The sequence below is a fragment of the Medicago sativa genome, chromosome 4, assembly GCF_051527215.1.
Source record: "Medicago sativa cultivar Bolivia chromosome 4, Bolivia_mono, whole genome shotgun sequence".
Lineage (NCBI taxonomy): Eukaryota > Viridiplantae > Streptophyta > Magnoliopsida > Fabales > Fabaceae > Medicago > Medicago sativa.
The window spans coordinates 18728675-18751321 of NC_140752.1; the positions used below are offsets into that span (position 1 = coordinate 18728675).

Consider the following 22647-nt stretch of genomic DNA (forward strand, 5'->3'; position numbering starts at 1 on the left):
AATTGAGGCAAGTGACAGGACAAAAACTGAAATTCTTGTCCCTTGTTAAATCATGTCACAACTTTTTGTCCAAAGTACAAGCCGTTTAAAATACTAAAATTACATTTTGTCCACCAAAAATCATATACGACAAAAAAAATGTTCAATACCATAACAAAAATTCCTATGTTGTTTGTTACGTCTCTAGTACTTACTTTTTAGCAGATCAAACACACCTTTTGTGTCAGCTCCTACAACTTAGTCTTGGAATGACCAAATTTCAAAATGATATCTGAATTTGAAAATTCTCAATCATATTAGTCTATGTCTAGCTAATTTCAGAGATTAAATTGACTGGTATGAATAGACTAATATGATTGAAGATTTAATTTTCAAGGTTTCTTTTGGAATATTAATAATTTCAAAGATTCAATTAACAATTCCCTATAATTAAGGACCAAATAGTTGATTTACTCATAATGTTGTTTTTTTTTACGTATAATGGTTAGATCTGTTCATTGAATTCCTTTAGTATAATTACATATTGCTAGTTTGTGTAGGTAGGTCTCAAGTTGTTGTTGTTGTTGTTGTAGTTATGAATTTCATCACAATTGCTGCTGCTTTCTTTCTGTTTTATTTTCCTGAAGTGATGTGTGATTTATATGGTTTCTCTGAATATTCATTAGGCTATTGAATTTGTTTTCTGGTCTTTTATGTGTATTATACAATGGTGAAGAGTAGCATTTTGAGATGCGATCTATTAAATTTGGTTGCAAGTTGTATTAATTTGGGGAAGAAATTGAGGGTTTCTAGTTATGTATCTTTCTGTGTTTGATTTTAAAAATCAGCTGTTTCTTTCTCATTGGGTATATATACTGTTGTATCATTCAATTTATTCTTAAGCATTTATTTATTAATAAGATTGAATCTCTTTTGAACTGTCCTAATATGGTTAATTTTACATCTTGAGATACAAGAACTGTGCTCAACTGAACCAATTTCTACTTTCATGGTAATTGAATTTAGATTGAATCCTCTATATGATAATTCATTGTCTCCTTGAAAGTTTAAGCCTACTCATGATTTTAGTCTCAAGTTCAATTTCTAGAGTTCAAATACTAAGGTTTACCTCTCGGCCCTTCCCCTACTACCTATGATTAGTTCAAATACTAAGGTTAACAATTTCTTATCAGATTGTGTATATGTAATAATTTAAGAGAATTTTTTGGGAATTCTTGACTTATGGAAGTAATTAAAAATAATTTGAAACATTAACACATAGTAGTAGGTCATTCTTTATGAAGGAGATTTTCAGTTGAGCAGGGGCCCATTATGTCTTGGGATGTATTTTATCAATAAAAAGTATTTATATTCAACGTTCTCTTAGAATGTGACAATCACATGGCTTCCCCATGATAATTAGTTGCATGAGTCAATTGAGTATATTGGGATCCTTCATATGGCTTCCCCATGATAGTTAGTGGCGCAAAAGCAATACAGGAATTACAGCCAAACTTTGTTTTATTTGGGGGAATTAGTTGCATGAGTCAATTGAGTATATTGGGATCAATCAAAAACCATTTATTTTGTTTTGAAAAAAACAATGTTGTCAATTGTGGATCATGGAAAATAGCAGTTTGTTCAAACTACGTTATGCAATAGTACTATAGTTCTGCTATAACATCTATTTGACAACATTTTGTTCAAACTCATCTTCAAGGTTGACTGAAATGAACATCAAAATGCCCTTGATCACACGTTTGCTTGTTTCTTAAATTGTTTGAACTTCCTGGCTCTCATTGCATTGCTAATTCCTTCTGCAAAAGAGGCTAAACCCCCCTTAACAAGGAGTCTCCTCCTTCCACTAAGTTGACAAACCTACAATCTGATAAAGTATACAAGCTTACACATATGGCCTCCTAAACTGTGACTGCATATGCAGCAACTATCGGATCAACCCTTCATTTTAGTTACCCATCAATCGCTTAGAAAAGTTCAAGATGGTCTGCATAAATAATCATGTACTTTAGCATCCATGCTTTGGTATAATACTTACCAACAGCGGCTTGTGAGGAAACCTTATCCAATGTATGGACTGTGTCTACCATTGTGGTTTGATACTAATTAATTATTACTCCCGAATACACGTCCGTATTCTTGTTGGAAACAATTTCCTTTAAATTTCATTCCTAGTCACTCACAATGCATATCATCAATAACAAAAAATTCTTGACAGAAATACCATCAATATAATTGTCTTACCTGTGTAACACTTTTAATATTAAGGTGAAATAACAATTTACTTTTTCTGATGGAACAGGTGCAAGAGGGTTGCATGAAGAAAATCAGCAATATGTGAGAGTCCTTTAATGAAGCATGTTCTATAATAAATTAGGTGATTAGTTTTTGTTTTTGAAATATTATGATTGTCTTGGAGAGACAATTTGTTTCATCTGGATTTTGTGGAATCGACTCTTCTCTTTCTTAAGCATCCATCACTGAAAAGAATAACAATGAATGTACCTCCCCATTTATTATCAAGAGAAATGCTGGATAATGCAATATTTTTCGTTCGGATTGCACAAACTTTGACCAAATTCATGCATGGGAAAATATTTATAAATTCAATCATGCGGGGTCATATTGTATACTAATTTTTACGTATCATTAGAAAAACAAGCTAATGAGTGTAGGAAGGGATGGGGTTTCTAAGAATCCTACGCCTGAGCGAGGGAAAAGTCTCGAAGAACATGATCATCTTATTCGTTGCGAGATAAAAGTAAAGTAGGGTTATGGGAGAACAAAGATGCTGATTAATCTCTGAACTCTATCTCTTGTAATGAAGTCAAAGGCCATGGATCTTCATACCGTGGAAAACTTCTGAACACGTCTGGTCCATAAAAATGAAACTAGAATTCCTTTATTCATTAAATACTAGTAAAACAAATTCCATTAAAATTGTAAAATACTTTTAAAATGGAACAAAAATTTAAAAATAAAGACATAATGAGAAATAATATTTCTAAAGAAGGCCAATATAGGTCATTTTTCACGGTTTTGGAAGGTTCAATGTTGTTACCGTACTCAGAAGGATAAAAATCCTTTTTTTTTTCTAAAAAAAAAGGTTGTAAAACACGATAATTGATATATTTTTACTTTTAAATAAGTTGAAGGACATTTGATGCAATTTTGTTTAACTAATAGAAGAGATAATAGATTAGAGTAAATGTAAAAATTGTTTTACTAATTGCTAGGCATTATTCTAAATCCAAATATCCAATTAAGTGTAGATGCATTTTGCATAGGAGTCACATATTTTCTTTGTTTTTTTGGGCAAAAGTCACACCATTTGTTACTTGTTAGTGCAATGTCGTTGTGAATTTGTGACCATAATATGTTGTGTTATTCGGTATGGTACTATGGTTATGATGGAACACTAGAGTTAATGTGTGGAAGTTGGAAGAGTAAACACAGTTTTACATTGGATAAAATTAGTGTTGTATGAATTGAAAAAATGTGAAGATGTCTCACATATAAGATAACACACATATTAGTAATGCTTATATAAGAGAGGAATTACTTCTAAATGTGTACCTTTATGGTACCCATTTTTGTGAACAGAGAGAGCGCTCAAGAAAATACATATCCTAAAGGATGTGCCGTTGATAGTCTGTCTTACATAACTTTGGATAATGTTGTGAAATGTCTTAGAGAGAGTGACATGGTCGTGACTCAACCCGATAATCGCTACGGTTGTAAACATTCATTTTCAAAGGTATTTTTCGAATTTCAAAACCAACATGTTCTCGTGAAAAAATAATATCAAAATTCAAGCACGTTTAACTTAGACACAAATCCAAATAAAATTTGTTTGAGCATACACATAAATAAAAAAAATAAAAGAGAAATAATATAATCACATCATTTTTTTTACAAAAATTTAATCACATCACTTTTTTTTTGGTTTGTGCCAAAGTAAGGTTTATCCTTGCTTCCGCCAGTAAGATGCTTTTCTATTACTTTTGTGTGTCTTTTTTTAGTGGCCAAGTTTTGAACCCCGGACCTTGCATATATTATGCATTGTCCTTATCAACTGAGTTATGCTCACGAGGACATTACTTTTGTGCGTCTATATACTCTCCCCGGTCACTATTATAAGCAAAAGTTTACCTTTTAGATCCATTCAATAAATAATGTATGTAGCCTATATATTGACAACATACATCATTTATTGAATGAACCTAAAATGTCAATTTTTGCTTATAATAGTGACCGGAGGGAGTATTTTTTTTCCTTATATATATATATATATATATATGGGTTATGATAGAAGACACCTTTTATGAAGGTGTTTTTTATCAAGTTACTCTATGTGCATTTGCGAAAAGACACCAACTTACTTTTATGAAGGTGTCTTTTAGCAAAGTTATAACTAAAAAGTGAAAATCACACCTTAAGGTGTGACTTGTTAAAAGACACCACCAAAGGGTGGCTTGTAACAAAACCCTATATATATATATATATATATATATCATCATTTATTGTTCCTTGCTTTTGTTAGTGAGATGCTTTTGATCATTGTTCCTTGCTTTTGCTAGTAAGATGCTTTTGATTATCGATCATTAATTATTGTTCCTTGCTTTTGTTAGTAAGATGCTTTTGATCATTGTTCCTTGCTTTTGATTATTGTTCCTTGCTTTTGCTAGTAAGATGCTTTTGATTATCGATCATCAACTATTGTTCCTTGATGCCATCTTTATAAACCATATTATATATCTTTGAAGGACACAATCCCCTCTGAATATTTGTACCGTCTAAATTCAATCTCTCAAAATCCCACACACTCTATCCACTTGCGAAAAAAATGGCTGAAGGTCTTTTGTTCAACATGATTGAGAAGCTGATCGGGAAGCTGAGTTCTGTGGTTGTTGAATGCTGGAACATGAGAGATGATCTTGACAAGCTGGTTGACAATATGTCTGAGATCAAGGCTGTGGTTTTGGATGCAGAGGAGCAGCAGGGAACCAACAACCATCAAGTTCAACTCTGGCTGGAAAAGCTCAAAGATGCTCTTGATGATGCCGATGACTTGCTCGATGACTTCAACACCGAAGACTTGAGGCGACAAGTGATGACCAGTAACAAGAAGGCTAAAAAGTTGCACATCTTCTTCTCATCATCCAACCAGCTTCTCTTTTCTTACAAAATGGTTCAGAAAATTAAGGAACTTAGTAAGATAATTGAGGCCCTTAATGTTGGTAAGAGAAGTTTTAACTTTACAAATCGCACTCCTGGGCAACGAGTTTTGAAACAACGAGAAACTCACTCCTTTATTCGTGAGGAAGAAGTTATTGGAAGAGATGAGGAGAAGAAAGGGTTGATAGAGTTGTTGTTTAACACCGGCAACAATGTGAAAGAGAATGTTTCAGTTATTTCTATAATTGGAATTGGAGGAGTGGGGAAGACTGCGCTTGCTCAACTTGTATACAATGACAAAGAAGTGCAACAACATTTTGAGTTGAAAAAATGGGTTTATGTTTCTGATGATTTTGATGTAAAAGGTATTGCTTCAAAGATCATAGAATCTAAAACTAATGCTGAGATGGAGAAAGTGCAATTGGAACTCCGTGAAAAAGTTGAAGGAAGAAGATATTTGCTTGTCTTGGATGACAATTGGAATGAGGATCATGATCTTTGGCTTCAATTGATGACACTGCTGAAAGGCGGAGCAAAAGGAAGTAAAATAATTATCACCACAAGAAGTGAGAAGGTTGCCAAGGCAAGTACATCTTCTAGCCTCAATTTAAAGGGTCTCGATGAAAAACAATCTTGGAGATTATTTTGTCGATTAGCTTTTGAGAATGACAGCAAACTAGAGAATGAGGAATTGGTGTCAATTGGCAAGGAAATTGTGAACAAATGTTCAGGGGTTCCCCTCGCCATTAGAAGCATTGGAAGCTTAATGCATTCCATGCCGGAGGAGCATTGGTCAACATTCAAGAACAAAGATCTAATGAAAATTGATGAACAAGGTGATAAGAAAATTTTTCAGCTTATCAAACTAAGTTATGATCATCTACCATATCATTTGAAGAAGTGCTTTGCATTTTGTTCATTGTTTCCAAAAGACTATTTCATTAGCAAAACAATATTGATTCGGCTTTGGATTGCACAAGGGTTTGTTCAGTCATCAGATGAAAGTACAAGTTTAGAAGATATTGGTGATATGTACTTCACGGATTTAGTTCATAAATCTTTCTTTCAAAATATCACCATACATCTTCTCTTTAAGGGCGGTGTACATTTTCAAATGCATGATATTGTACATGATCTGGCTAGTTTTATTTCAAGAAATGATTATCTTTTAGTTAATAAAAAAGGCCAGTATATTGACAAACAAACTCGCCATGTCTCTTTTGGCTTTAAATTGGATTCTTCCTGGCAAGTTCCAACTTCTCTTCTCAATGCTTACAAATTAAGGACATTTCTATTACCACTAACATATGATCGATTAGTTTATTACGATGAAGGGTCAGTAGAATTGTCTGCTTGTAATTCCATCCTGTCAAGTTCTAGACGTTTTCGTGTGATGAATCTTACCAACACAAAGTTAACGAAGATTCCATCTAGTATTGGAAGGATGAAACATCTAAGATATCTTGATCTTTCTAATTGTTATATGGTTGAAAAGCTTCCAAGGTCTATAACTCAATTATTTAACTTGGAGACTCTTTTACTCAATTGGTGTACTCATTTGAGAGAGTTACCCAAAGATCTTTGGAAGGTGGTAAGTCTTCGACATCTTGAGTTGGATCATTGTATTAACTTAACTTCTATGCCGCATGGGATAGGAAAGATGACTAATCTTCAAACACTGACACACTTTGTGTTAGATACGACTTCTAAAGACAGTGCTAAAACCAGTGAGCTTGGTGGATTACATAATTTGAAAGGAGGACTCGTGATAAAAGGCTTGGAAAGTTTGAGGCATTGTCCAACAGAAGCTAAGCATATGAATTTAATAGGGAAGTCACATCTTGATCGGTTAACATTGATGTGGAACAAACACACTGTTGGTGATGGCAATGAGTTTGAAAAAGATGATATAATTCTACATGACATAGTTCTGCACTCCAATATCAAGGATTTAGAAATAAATGGATTTGGTGGTGTGACATTGTCTAGTTCGGCCAATTTAGTTCAACTGAAATTATCCAATTGCACAAGATTGCAATATTTCAAACTCTCAATGTTGCATGTTACACACCTCCGCATGTTTGATTTGCCTAGCCTAGAGTACATAGTCAATGATAACAATGGTGATAACTCATCATCATTTTGTGCGTCACTTAAAGATATATTTCTTTGTGGGTTAAATAATCTTAAAGGATGGTGTAACTGTAGCAAAGAAGAAATCTCAAGGGGTTGTTGTCATCAGTTTGAGAGTCTTGAATGCTTAAGGATTTATGATTGTTATAATCTAGTTTCAATTCCACAACACACATATATCAAGAATGTAATTCTTATAAAGGTCACAGAGAAGATATTACAGCAAGCAGTCAATCATTCCAAACTAGAGTATCTTGAGATAAATGACATACTCAATTTTAAATCTCTCTGTGGAGTCTTCCAACATCTAAGTACACTGTGTGAATTGGGTATCCGCTATTGTGAGGAGTTTGATCCATGCAATGATGAAGATGGTTGTTACAGCATGAAATGGAAAGAACTCTCGAACCTCAAAGTGTTGAGATTCTATAAAATCCCAAAAATGAAATATTTACCTGAGGGGCTTCAGCACATTACCACTTTACAGACTCTAAGAATCGAGCATTGTGAGAATCTTACATCTATACCTGAATGGGTAAAATCACTGCAAGTATTTGATGTCCAAGATTGCCCGAATGTGGAAGATCAATAAGGTAAATAAATTGTTTTGAATGAATATATTAATACTATCATATCAAGACTTGATTTCTAGCTAGCTTTTGACACTTGTTTTATCATGTCTTTCTTAGACTGCTGAGTTGTCCTTTTTTCAAGAATGATAGAAGGATGGTAACTACTCAAGTCAAATCCTTTACACAAGCATAATAAAGGGTAAGATCTCTTAAATTTGTCCTATTTGTTTTATAATTACAAAGTATTATTTATGTTGTTATTCATCATCCATAATAACTTATGGTCATTTTTGTTGGCAGATTGAAACTTATGCTGATTGCGTGTCTCATTTCAAGCGTGTTTCTCAGGAACAACGTGTCTTTACATTGTACTTTGCTTATAGTTTGATAAAATAGTTTGGTATTTTTAAGATGATTAATGATGATATTCTATTGTTCTGAAACTGCATAACAAGTTAAGGTTCTACCACGTAAATAAATGTAATAAAGTCTTTTTTTTTTTTTTTTACAAAAGTCTTCTTTCTTTTGTCCTTCATTATAAAACAAATAGTTAATTTTATTTGGGCTAAAGTACATCAAGGACCTTTAAGTTTCAAGTTTGTAACCAATTAGTTTTAAGTTATTTTTGTCTCATTTGTCCTAAAAAAAGTTATTTTTGTCTCATATCAGTCCTTTAAATGGACAAACATTTTCAACATTGCCCTTCCTTTAAACAAACGTTAAAACAATGATGAATTTATGTCCCATTTCCTTTTAGTCCCGTATCAGTCCTTTGGAAATACTTATTTTCCTCTCAAAAATAAATTGTTGACTTAAGAATGATATGGCCAACAATAATCTGATGCATAATGATATGACATGGAAGACTAGCATTTATTTCACAAATATAGGAAGGAAGACTAGCATTTATTTTACAAACAGGCAAACAATCCTATACATGAAAACAAATAAAGTTAGACATACCTGATATGGGACATATATTCATCAATTTTTTAACGTTTGTTTAAAAAGAAGGGCAGTGTCCAAAACATTTGTCAACTTAAGGGACTAATATGAGACAAAAATAACTTAAAAACCAATTTGTTACAAACGTAAAACTTAAATAACCCCTAATGTAATTTAGCCTTTTATTTGTCTATGTGTTATAACTCAACTGACAAAAATGCTAAGATTGTTACTTAAAAAAAAATGCTAAGATTGTAATCAAGGTTCAAACCCCGAATATCCACTTGTGTATGAGTTTCTAATGACTATTATCATTTTATTTATCTAAAAAAAAGTTAATTTTATTTTTCCTTTCTTAAAGACTAAATTTAGTTCCACAGTTTATGTAAGAGACAAAAAAAAACGAGACTTCACGAACCAAACAATTGAACTCAAGTGGTTTATGATCTCTACCAAAACATGAATTGTTCAAAAGAACCTAAATTTAATTGTTGAGTGAAATAATTTTTGACCAGACTTTAGAAATATCATTCCTTCAATAATGCATTCAGTTTAATTATATCACTTCACTACACAATTCATTTTTTGGTGTTTCAGATTTTTTTTTCAAGTTTATTTAATTGTCTGTTTTTTGTTGGAAAGGGGTAGATTTTACTAAAGAACTTATAAGTTATAAGTGAAGGGAAAACGTTAAGATTGAATCTGAAATCGTAGAATTGTAACCCTGTATCCTTCTACAATCATTTGTCAACTTTCTTTCTCATTTGTCCAAAATCTCGCATCTGATCCTTGTGGTGAAATTGGAACCCTGTATCATAGCATTCATGTCTTTAATAATGTTTCTCCAATCCTTTCATTTGAGTCCATCCTTGTCAAGTACGAGTTCAAACAAAATTGTTGGACTCTAGAACTAAAAACATAGGTTTCTTAATTTATTACTGATAGAATCTGTGTATATGTCAGATTTTTTTTAACAAAACTAACATGGAATATTATCCACTAAGATGGTCTGCATTAAAATAATCATGTACATTAGAATCCATGCTTTGGTATAATACTAATGGCGACTTGCAAAGAAACCTTATCCAATGTATTTATTGTGTCTTTCTTGGTGTTGGAGATTAATTGATATCTTTTTGTTTTATTAATTATTTTATACTTTTGTTTTCTGTCATAATTATATTGTTGCCTGTTTAGTTAGTAAAGTAGTTTCCGGATAATGATGTCTATTATCCTTAGGTAATGATGATTAGTGTTTCAAGTAGATTTACTGTAGAGGTTTTTTTTTTTTTGGTACAATTTACTGTAGAGTTTTATTTTCAGTTTTACAAGGCCACGGGTCTTAAGCCAATTGTCGAGTCAACACTAAACTAGCTAAAGGCTCATCCTACAGTATGGGAATGTGAAGCTTATGGTCTGACTCTAAATATTTGTAGTGTATTATTCTGTTTAATGTATCAAAGTATCTTAGAGTGTGTTTGGATGAGGTAATTGAGAAATTTCGAGAATTTAGAAATTTAGGTAATTCAAATTATTCAATTAAATTGCTTTTATTTTTAGATATTATTTTTTGGATGGTGTAATAAAAAAATTGTCATCATTTTTGGGCAACTTTTATAAATTTTATTTTTTTTGCCAAATTTGCAAATTTTAAAAATTTTGAGGAGTCAAATTATACTTTTTGAAAATTTTGGAAAATATTAGGACCAAAATGAAAAATTTGAAAAAATTTAACAATGAAGAATTTTGAAATTCTTAACTTTTAGGCGTCATTTGAAATTCTCTAAATTTGACTTGAACGGAATAATTCATAAAATTCCATCATTTTAAAAAAATTTCATATTATTATCCAAACAACGGAATTCACCTCAAAGTATTTGAATTTCGACAAAATATTACATTACCTCAAAACATCCCCCCATCGTGTTTTTACTTTGTTCTTCAAAACTTTATTGTCTTTTTCAGTTTTTCTGGTTTTTCTTCATGCATTTCCACCATTTACACATTTAGGTCCTTTTTCTACATGGTATCAAAAACCCCATTGATTTTAATGGGTATGTGAGTTTAGAAAACCAATGTAAAAGTTTGAGGGTGAGAGAAAACCAACAAAGAAAACATTCACAAAAAACCTTTAAACACTAAAAATGGCCTCCAGTAGTGGTTCTTTACCTCCACCTCTTGTATTTTCAAGAGAACACTATGATTTGTGCACCGTAAAAATGAAGACTTATTTGATGACCACCTTTCCAATACAACCCAAAACCAAAATATCTAACAAGACATAATAAAATTAACAAATTTCGATAAATCAAAACATGTCTTCTCCACCATTTACACCTTTAGGTCTTTTTTTCTACATGGTACGAAAAGCTCCATTGATTTTAACGGGTATGTGACGTTAGACAACCAGTGTAAATGTTTGAGGGTGAAAGAAAACCAACAAAGAAAACATTCACAAAAAACCTTTAAACACTAAAAATGGTTTCCAATAATGGTTCTTTACCTTCACCTCTTGTGTTTTCAGGAGAAAAATATGATTTGTGCGCCGTAAAAATGAAGACTTATTTGAAGACCACCTTTCCAAAAACAACCTAACATTAAATCAAATCAGAAACCATAGTGACAAAGCAGCAAAAGCAGGTAGAACCCTTGCCATAATAAATGTAACTCTACATGATGATATTATTAAGAGAGTATGTAGTACAGAGTGGATTGTTTCAAATTAATCCTTTTAGTTTTTTTAATTTCAAATTAGTACTTTATCGAAATTAGAATAGTCCTTTATCAGTTTAGTCCTTTAAGGGTCTGTTTGGTTTATATGTTTTGATGGGGAGGGAGTATTTAATTTTTATGTGTTTGATTCAATCTTTGGGTTAAGTCCATACAGAGCTATGCGCTCTGGCTTTAAATGAGCCCCCTACACGTGGGTGGTAGGATTGATTCCCTTGAATTAGTCGGTTATTGCATCAGACACCGAATTTAAAAAAAAAAAAAAAACTTTAAGAGAAGATGGAAGGGAAAGGGAGGTAGTCTATTAAAACCCAAAACCCAAATCTCTCTATCCATGTTTAAAACCCAAAACCCAAATCTCTCTATCCATGTCTATCATACCAGTTTTTCATTTTGTCTATGCATGTCCATTGTTTTTTCAATTTCGTTATCTTTTAATTTCCTGTAGATTTTTTTTAAATACCATCACCATTTTTTTATGTCATTTTTTCTCCAATACTTGCCTTTTTTTTTTTGAGAGCAATACTTGCCTTTTTATTTTCCATGTCAATTGTCCCTTTTTTACCTTCTTCTATTTGTATTGATTATAAGTTTTTTTTTTTTTTTTTGACAAAATTTGTATTGATTATAAGTTGTTGTGGAGTGTTGTAAGATTTTGATGGTAAAAGAGTAAATTAGTTTTAAAAAATTTCTCCTCCTCTTATGAACCAAACATATATTTATTTCAAATCTTTCCCCTACTCTTTTATGAACCAAACATATATTTTACTCATCTCGTCTTCCTTGAACCAAATGGACACTAAAATTTAAATTTACAAGTACAAGCCATATAGTTCTAAATTATTAATTATAATAGACTATTGGAGTTTAAACCCAAAAAGAATAGACTATTGAAATATAATGTGATTGATTTATGTTGTCGAGTGGATTGATGACTAAATTTAGCAAGTGTACCAAACCGTTTCTATGTAATAAAAGTCGTAAGTAAAATCTTCTCCACATGGATTGTTGTTTCGACTAGGCAACTACCTAGACTTATTAAAACAGTAAATATAAAGCAATAAAAAAGGGGGAGTTTGCAAGTTTAATTCGATTGCGCAAAGCAATTGAGTTGATTGCAGAAAAGTAAAGGTTTGATTATGAGTTATATCAGCGATTAGGATTCTTCAAATTTTCTCTATTTCCTTTTTAGATTAATGCAAACAATTATCAGTCATGAAATAAGGGTTTTGATTTAAGCATTTAGTTCGGTGGGATCTAATATGCCACGTTGTTCCTCAATCACCCTAAAGATTGTGTGTGCAATACACTAAAGGGTCGTCAATACTCTATCCATACAATAAAGGGTCCCTCCTGACTCCAAAAAGTGTCTAAGAGACTAAAAACTTTTATATACAAGATTTTGATATGCCAATATGCAATATATATGGTTCATGTGAAAACTTCTCTGTCCACAAGTCATAGCTCAACTAATAAATATGCTGAAATTGTAATCAGGGTTCGAACCCCATATATCCACTTGTATTTATGAGTTTTCAATGACTATTGTTATTTTATTTATTAAAAAAAAAAGTTAATTTTTTCCTTCCAACTCCCTTCCCTTTATATATGCACATTTTGCTTTTTTTGCTCTTATTATGAACAGTTTGTTGTGTAGTTAATGTGTGCATCTTATGTATAAATGTACCTAAACTTACTCAAAACAAAACAAAATCAAATTGCATGGCATGTTCGATGATGAAGTGTCAACAAAATAGTCTGAAGTTTAATTTAATAAATATTAATAATAGATAGACAGATTTGGGGTGTGTCCAATATTTATCATTGTTTCTCTAGTAAGATGATGCTTTTGTATGTCTATCATCAATTATTGTTCCTAGCTTTTTCTAGTAAGATACTTTTGTATATCAATCATCAATTATTGTTGCTTGCTTTTGCTAGTAAGATGCTTTTGTATATCGATCATCAATTACTGTTCCTTAAATAATTATTGCTATTGCTTTTTCTGTTTTGGCGCACGTTATTATCTGTAAAGAAATAAACAAGCATAGTTTCCTCTCCTGAATAATCACTTTTTCTTTTGTAAAAAAGAATACTTTGGCCTAATGACATAAATTCACCGGTACTTCCTTCTGTTTCAATTATAAACAAAAGTTATTTTTTTAGATACATTTAACAACATTAATTTGCAGACTCTTTTACAAATTTGCATAAGATCTTAGACATCTCGAGTGGAATAGGAAAAATGAATATTCTTCAAACACTGACACAGTTTGTATCTGATAAGAGGTTTGGAATGCTTGAGGCATTGTCGCACACGAATTTAATAGGGAAGTCACGTCTTGATCGCTTATTTACAAATTTGACTGAATTCAAATTATGAATATACTTTGCCTATAGTCGATAGCTCATCAACCTTTTGTGCATCACTCAGAGACATAGATCTTGTTGAGTGACATAATCTTAAAAATGGTGTAGCAAAGAAGAAATTTCAAGGGGTTGTTGTTATCAGTTTAAGAGACTTGAAAACTTAAGGATTCATGATTGTTATTATCTAATTTAAATGGTTTAGAAACTAAATTGATGGTTATTTGTTAAAAATATGTACAGATTGCTAGTTTGTCAATTCACCTTTGTATTGAATTTGTGACTCACACTCACAGTATTATTTTTAATAGTATCTATCCATTATTGCTCCTTGAATTATTGCTATTGCTTTTGCTAGTGCTAGCTAGTGCGTTGTTTCTTTTGTCTATCAATTATTGCTACTTTAATTATTGCTATCGTTATTATTTATCATAAATAAAATAAAAAATACACAAAGTATGATTGATTTCTTGAATATCACTTTTGCTTCAAAAAATTCAGAAGCTTTGTAAACTATATCATATCTCTTTAACTCTTATAACGACACTCTCACAAATTGTACTGTGTGAATTCAATCTATCAAAAGCTTGTGCACCTTATCCACGAGAGAAAAATGGCTGAAGGACTTCTGTTTAACATGATTGAGAAGCTGATCGGGCGGTTGGGCTCGGTGGTTGTTGAAAGCTGGAACATGGGAGATGATCTTCAAAACCTGGTGGAGAATATGTCTGAGATCAAGGCTGTGGTTTTGGATGCAGAGGAGCAGCAGGGAGCCAACAACCATCAAGTTCAATTCTGGCTGGAAAAGCTCAAAGATGCTCTTGATGATGCCGATGACTTGCTTGATGAATTTAACACTGAAGACTTGAGGCGACAAGTGATGACCAGTAACAAGAAGGCTAAAAAGTTTCGCATCTTCTTCTCATCGTCCAACCAGCTTCTCTTTTCTTACAAAATGGTTCAGAAAATTAAGGAACTTAGTAAGAGAATTGAGGCCCTTAATGTTGATAAGAGAGTTTTTCATTTTACAAATCGCGCACCTGAGCAACGAGTTTTGAAACAACGTGAAACTCACTCCTTTATTCGTGAGGAAGAAGTTATTGGAAGAGATGAGGAGAAGAAAGAGCTGATAGAGTTGTTGTTTAACACCGGCAACAATGTGAACGAGAATGTTTCAGTTATTTCTATAATTGGAATCGGAGGACTCGGAAAGACTGCGCTTGCTCAACTTGTATACAATGACAAAGAAGTGCAACAACATTTTGAGTTGAAAAAATGGGTTTGTGTTTCTGATGATTTTGATGTAAAAGGTATTGCTGCAAAAATCATAGAATCTAAAACAAATGTAGAGATGGATAAAGTGCAATTGGAACTCCGTGAAAAAGTTGAAGGAAAAAGATATTTGCTTGTCTTGGATGACAATTGGAATGAGGATCATGATCTTTGGCTTCAATTGATGACACTGCTGAAAGGCGGAGCAAAAGGAAGTATAATAATTATCACCACAAGAAGTGAGAAGGTTGCCAAGGCAAGTGGTACATCTTCTAACTTCAATTTAGAGGGTCTTGATGATAAACAATCTTGGAGATTATTTAGTCAATTAGCTTTTGAGAATGAGAGAGAACTAGAGAATGAGGAATTGGTGTCAATTGGCAAGGAAATTGTGAACAAATGTTCAAGGGTTCCCCTCGCCATTAGAAGCATTGGAAGCTTAATGCATTCCATGCCGGAGGAGCATTGGTCAACATTCAAGAACAAAGATCTTATGAAGATTGATGAACAAGGTGATAATAAAATTTTTCAGCTTATCAAACTAAGTTATGATCATCTACCATTTCATTTGAAAAAGTGCTTTGCTTTTTGTTCACTGTTTCCAAAAGACTATTTAATTTCTAAAACAGCATTGATTCGACTTTGGATTGCACAAGGGTTTGTTCAATCGACAGATGAAAGTACAAGTTTAGAAGATACCGGTGATATGTACTTCATTGATTTAGTTCATAAATCTTTCTTTCAAAATATCACCCAACATTCTTTCATTCACGACGACTTCGTGACTTTCCAAATGCATGATATTGTGCATGATCTGGCAAGTTTTATTTCAAGAAATGACTATCTTTTAGTTAATGAAAAGGGGCAGCATATTAATAAACAAACCCGCCATGTCTCTTTTGACTTTAAATTGGATTCTTCCTGGCAAGTTCCAACTTCTCTTCTCAAAGCTTACAAATTAAGGACATTTCTATTACCACAACATTCAAAGCCAAGGACTTATTTCTTTGAAGGTTCAATAGAATTGTTTGCTTGTAATTCCATCCTGTCAAGTTCTAGATGTTTTCGTGTGATGAATCTTAACCACATAAATTCAAGGAAGATTCCATCTAGTATTGGAAGGATGAAACATCTAAGGTATCTTGACCTTTCTAGTTGTAGAATGGTTGAGGAGCTCCCAAGGTCTATCACAGAATTAGTTAACTTGGAGACTCTTTTACTAAATTTTTGTTTTAAATTGAGAGAGTTGCCCAAAGATCTTTGGAAGTTGGTAAGTCTTAGACATCTTGAGTTGGATTGTTGTGATGGCTTAGCTTCTATGCCGCATGGGATAGGAAAGATGACTAATCTTCAAACACTGACACACTTTGTGTTAGATACAACTTCTAAAGATAGTGCTAAAGCTAGTGAGCTAGGAGGATTACATAATTTGAGGGGACCTCTAGAGATAAACGGCTTGGAACATTTGAGGCATTGCCCAACAGAAGCTAAGCATATGAATTTAATAGGGAAGTCACATCTTCATCGATTGACATTGAATTGGAAACAACACACTGTTGGTGATGACAATGAGTTTGAAAAAGATGATATAATTCTAAATCACATAGTTCTTCACTCCAATATCAAGGTCTTACATATAAATGGATTCGGTGGTGTGACATTGTCTAGTTCGGCCAATTTATATACAAATTTGGTTGAATTGAAATTATCCAATTGCACAAGATTGCAATATTTCAAACTCTCACTGTTGCATGTCAAACGCCTCTACATGTATGATTTTCCTTGCCTAGAGTACATAGTCAATGATAACAATAGTGATAACTCATCATCATCTTGTGCGTCACTCACTTATATATATCTTTCTCATTTAAGAAATCTGAAAGGATGGTGTAACTGTAGCGAAGAAGAAATCTCAAGGGGTTGTTGTCATCAGTTTGAGAGTCTTTATAAAGGTCACAGAGAAGATATTACAGCAAGCAGTCAATCATTCCAAAGTAGAGTGTCTTGAGATAAATGACATACTCAATTTGAAATCTCTCTGTGGAGTCTTTCAACATCTAAGTACACTCTGTGAATTGCGTATCACCGATTGCGAGGAGTTTGATCCGTGCAATGATGAAGATGGTTGTTACAGCATGAAATGGAAAGAACTCTCGAACCTCAAAGTGTTGGTATTCCATACAATCCCAAAAATGAAATATTTACCTGAGGGGCTTCAGCACATTACCACTTTACAGACTCTAAGAACTGGTGAACCTCAAAGTGTTGAAATTCAAACAAATTCCAAAAATGAAATATTTACCTGAGGGGCTTCAACACATTACCACTTTACAAACTCTAAGAATCAGAAATTGTGAGAATCTTACATCTATACCTGAATGGGTAAAATCACTGCAAGTATTTGATATCAAAGGTTGCCCTAAGGTGGAGATCAATAAGGTAAATAATAATATGTTTTGAATATATTAATATTATCATATCAATACTTGATTTCTAGCTTTTGACACTTGTTTTTCTTAGGCTGCTGAGTTGTCCTTTTTTCGAGAATGATAGAAGGAAATTGTAACTACTCAAGTCAAAGCATAATAAGTGTAAGTTCTCTTACATTTCTCCTATTTGTTTTATAATTATAAAGTATTATTTATGTTGTTGTTCGTCATCCATAATAATCTATTATGTTTATTTTTGTTGGCAGATTGAAACTTCGGCTGATTGTGTATCCCATTTCAAGCGTGTTTCTCAGGATCTAGAACGTGTCTTTTCAAGATGATTGTTTGTAATATTGTATTGTTCAACTCTTTTTTTTTTTTTTTGTTTCAGATATTTTACTTGTTTAATTTAATTAAAGGATTCATAATTGTATGGGTAAAATGGTGAATCACCAATTTTGTTTGTGAAAGGTTAGAGGAATGTTAATTTGTTGTAAAAAAAAACATTGGGGAAGGTAAATATTATTGTTAATTAAAATGATACTAATCACATTTTGCAACCAATATTATTTCATCAATCGAGGTTACAAGACGAAACTCTATGTGTATGTTTAGTTATATTTTTTTTTTTACATACTATGTTTAGTTATATGTTGACTGTAATTGATTTTTAGTGAATTGATTATGATTAAAAGTGAGTTGACACTAAAATGATTGTGATTGGACACAATCATGTAAAAGTAATTTGAACAAATGCGTGTTAAAATCAATTTTACATAAAAACAGTTAAATATGTCAGAATCAATTCTACATAAAAACAATCAAACATGTCAAACATGTCAGAATCAATTCTACATCTCCTGAATCAATTTTGGCTTATTTAAAAGTTGAACCGAACCTACGCAAAAAGTCTTTTTTCTTTCTATTAATATAATAATGAGGATATCATGAATAAATAAATAAATAAATAAATAAATAAATAAATAAATAAATAACCACATGCTTCTTGGATATCATGAATAAATAACCATGGATCACATACCCATCTGCTTCGACTAATCAAGTAGGTTGCCTGCTACTTCCTAGGACCAGAAGCACCCGTCCTAACCCAGTGGATTCAAACCAAATCCTACCACACCTCATTCACTTCCCTTCCTAACTTTTTTTTACATGAAGCCATTGAATGTCTAATAAACAAATCATAAAGTTCATTGTATGAGACTATTATATTACAAAACAATCCAATACATGTAGTGACAATTCTAGAAAAAAATGAGAATAGGAAACAACTGAAGCCATGGCACACAGAAAGAACAATAATGAGAATCAATGCAATTATGATAGCAAGAACTATGAGTTTGAGCCAAGATAATAAATAAACTGATACCATTTTATGAAATTGAACATATAATAATAGTACCATAAGCAAACTCCATAATCATCTCTAATTCACTTTACATATATAAAACTGTTGCTAACTTCCTCCTGATGTTCCACACAATATTGCATCTGCTCCTTGAACTTTGGTCTAATGCATATATATATCATAAGTATTATAGAGTAATTAACATGTAAATATATGTTGCACAACAAGATAATAAACATAAAAGATCTAATGAGCCAAAAAAATATATATAGATGAACAAATTAAAATCATAAATTTGAAGATAGGGAGGGCAAGTTTTAAAATTATAGCACCATAAGCAATTTAAGAAAGGATGATCACTGCACATTATTGTATTTTAACAAACAAAATTTCAACTTTTTAGAACTTTTTATTAGTGCGCTTGAACTTATGGAAATAATTAGAATTGAAAAAAACAAAATGTAAGATTTGATTTAAACGAAAATATAAATTATCAGTAACTTCTAAAAAATATATAATCTGATTTTATCAATTGAGATTAGAAAAAGCAATTTTCATCTATACATCACAGACAAATTAACTTGAGTTTTTTCACACAAAATCTCCAAAGCATCATTGGATTATTTTATCCTAAAATCATATTTTATTTAAAAAAGTCTTAAACAAGCTGTCCCTAGCCAACTGTGGACACTTGATTCATTTTAAAAAATAACACAACCATTAAACATTAATTAAATATATAATAACACCAACTAGTTATTGTTCCATGGATTAGCCAAGTTTGGACCATTGACCTTATACATTGCTCAAAATACAATCACGATTAATGCCACCATCCAATAATAGAAGTGGACGGTCCACTTCATCATCACAATTAAAATTGTAACATGATTAATCTCAAATTGACAAAAATAAGAAAAAACAAATATTCTTTCAAAAATAAAAAACAAATATAAATTTAGTTTTGTGACTTGTAAGTAAGTTTTTTTTCTTTCTTTCTGTTTTTGTAAAACCAACATCTACACCAAGTAAATATCTCAGATGTTGCAACAAGAAATTCTTAAACTTATTTTTGGAAGCCTAAGTTAATTATGTTAGATTTTCAGATAATTTTCAAGCACTTATGTACCTTATTTTTTGTTTTGTCTAAAGACGAAGGAACAAACATCACATAAAACGTTGATGCCCTAAGTTTAGGGGTGTTCAAAACCGAACCAACCCAATAGAAAAACCGCAAACCAAACCAATCCAAACCGAAACCGCAAAAAACCGCACTTGGTTCGGATGAATTCGGATGACTTTTGCACTGAACTGCGCGGTTCGGTTCGGTTTGCGGTTTGCATCTCAGCAACCGAACCAAACCAAACCAAACCGCAAGAATAATGAATATTACTTAAATATGTACTAGCCCAATTACATAGCTCAAGAATAATCTCTTTTGATTCGATTTTTCCATCGTTGCACCATCAGGTTCGATTATAATTCCTTTCCATCTCTTTCAATTCATTTCCAATGATGAATTTGTTTTCTTTACTTCCCAATAATTTGTTTCATGCTTATGTTTCTTCTTAATTTTATCTATTTTGATATAAGTTTTACCTAATATTTTATCATATAAACATCAAAATAAAATGTCCTATGTTTATTTTGTAACAAGTTGGCAATATTAGAGTTAATGTAATATTTTTTTTATCTCGCGATAAACCGCACAAACCGAACCAATCCAAACCGCATTGGTTTGGTTTGGTTTGGTTTGGATGACTTTTTAAAAATCAACCGAACCAAACCAAACCGCATACTTTTTTATCTCGCGGTTTGGATGACTTTTTTGCTCAAAATCGAACCAAACCGCACCGCGAACACCCCTACCTAAGTTCGAACTCTATTAAGAATGTTCAGTTTAATAATATCAACATTATCAGCTGTGCAGAGTATTATTCAAAGGAAAATCAGGGATATAAAAACAATGAAACAAGCCAAAATGAAAAAGGACGATTACTGAATCCATTATCGACGAGGAAGCTGAAGGTATGTCCATCACAGTTGTAAGTAAACCTGTTATTAGAAGCAGGAAGTTTTTGAAGACACTGTAAAGCTATGGTGGTGAAGTTTCCTGTGAAGTCGCTGTACTCCGCAAGAATCACTGTGCCACGAGCCACAAAGCTATAGATCAACGATTGTTGTCCCATGAAATCCACTAATCATGAAACATGTTCAACAGAAAAAAGGAGACCAATATAGATGATCTAATGAGTCAAAGAAAAAACATAGATGAACAAATTAAAATCATAAATTTGAAGATAGGGAGGGTAAGTGTTAAAATTATGGCACCTTAAGCAAGGATGATCACTACATATTGTTTTATTTTAACAAACAAAAATTTCACTCTTTAGAACTTTTTATAAGTGAGCTTCAACTTATGGAAATAATTAGAATTGAAAAAAATAAAATGTAAGATTTGATTTAAATGAAAATATTAATTATCAGTGACTTCTAAAAAAGAAATAATCTGATTTTATCAATTGAGATTAAAAAAGCAATTTTCATCATTATATCAGAAACAAATTATCTTGAGTTTTTTCACACAAAATCTCCAAATCATCATTAAAAAAAATAACCACCATCTCTATTATATATATTTGCGCTATTCTTTTTTTAAAGTACACGTGGCAACCTATTGGTAAAAGGCGCATTTAATGTTATTTCTCATGTACATTTAATGTTATTCTCATGTACACGTAAGGTATGGTGGAGTTTATAATAGGAAAAAAAAACAAACAAAATTGGAATCCAAATTAGGTAACCGAAAATGTTGTGCAAAAAGTCAGAATTTGAAATTGTTGTTTAATGCACCAATGTTTTTTTTATGTTCACAATAAATATGAAAAAGTTTATAATAGAAACAACAATCATAATTTGATGAATTATCCTAAAATGTTATCTCTATTTTATAAGAGTATTTAATGCACATGATTTCAACCAAAAGTGATCAGAATTTTACGGAAAAAATTAACAGTATTTTACGGAAATAATAAAAAAAGAGGATTATTGTTATTTCCTTAACAGAATTTTATATAGGAGTATGTTATGCATATAGTGCTTATTTCCTAATTTCCTAATAGTACATATCGCCTAACACCTCTATCGCAGAAAAAAATTATTAAAATTAATTCATGTCATCTTCTATATCTATATAATATAAATTTACGACCTGTTTCATGGCCATTTATGGAAATGTTTTTCTCTTCCTATTGCATTGACATGTGGCACTTTTGATAAACTAATTTCTCTTCATATTATATTGACATGTGGCACTCTTAGGAAAACAAGCATCCTCAAGCATTTGGATTTCAATAACTTTCCATATTTATATTTGTATCCATATATATCATTTATATTATAATTTAATGCAATATTAATATTAATAATAATTTTTTTTAAATACAAAATATTATTGTAACATTGACCGATTGATACCCTATCAGATTTTTTTTTTTTTGTCAATCCATGATTTTTTTTACACGGCAATGAAATTAATAAAATGAACTAACTTTTATTCTTATTTTCATGATGATAATGTACTAATACTATTGCGAGACAATTTTAATCATATATTTTATAATTGATATCAAGGAATTTTTTTTTGTAAATTAAAGAG

General features: G+C 31.7%; 2 pseudogenes across 2 annotated transcripts; both read left to right on the forward strand.

Annotated features, from left to right (window-relative positions):
- The first annotated feature begins 4646 nt into the window (after positions 1-4646).
- Positions 4647-8387, forward strand: LOC146926941 (putative disease resistance protein RGA1; annotated as a pseudogene). The gene is made up of 3 exons (XR_015005555.1): positions 4647-7901; positions 7998-8079; positions 8181-8387. The product of XR_015005555.1 is annotated as a putative disease resistance protein RGA1 (transcript).
- A 5875-nt stretch (positions 8388-14262) lies between these two features.
- Positions 14263-18220, forward strand: LOC146926942 (putative disease resistance protein RGA1; annotated as a pseudogene). The gene is made up of 3 exons (XR_015005556.1): positions 14263-17633; positions 17715-17785; positions 17890-18220. The product of XR_015005556.1 is annotated as a putative disease resistance protein RGA1 (transcript).
- The last annotated feature ends 4427 nt before the right edge of the window (positions 18221-22647 follow it).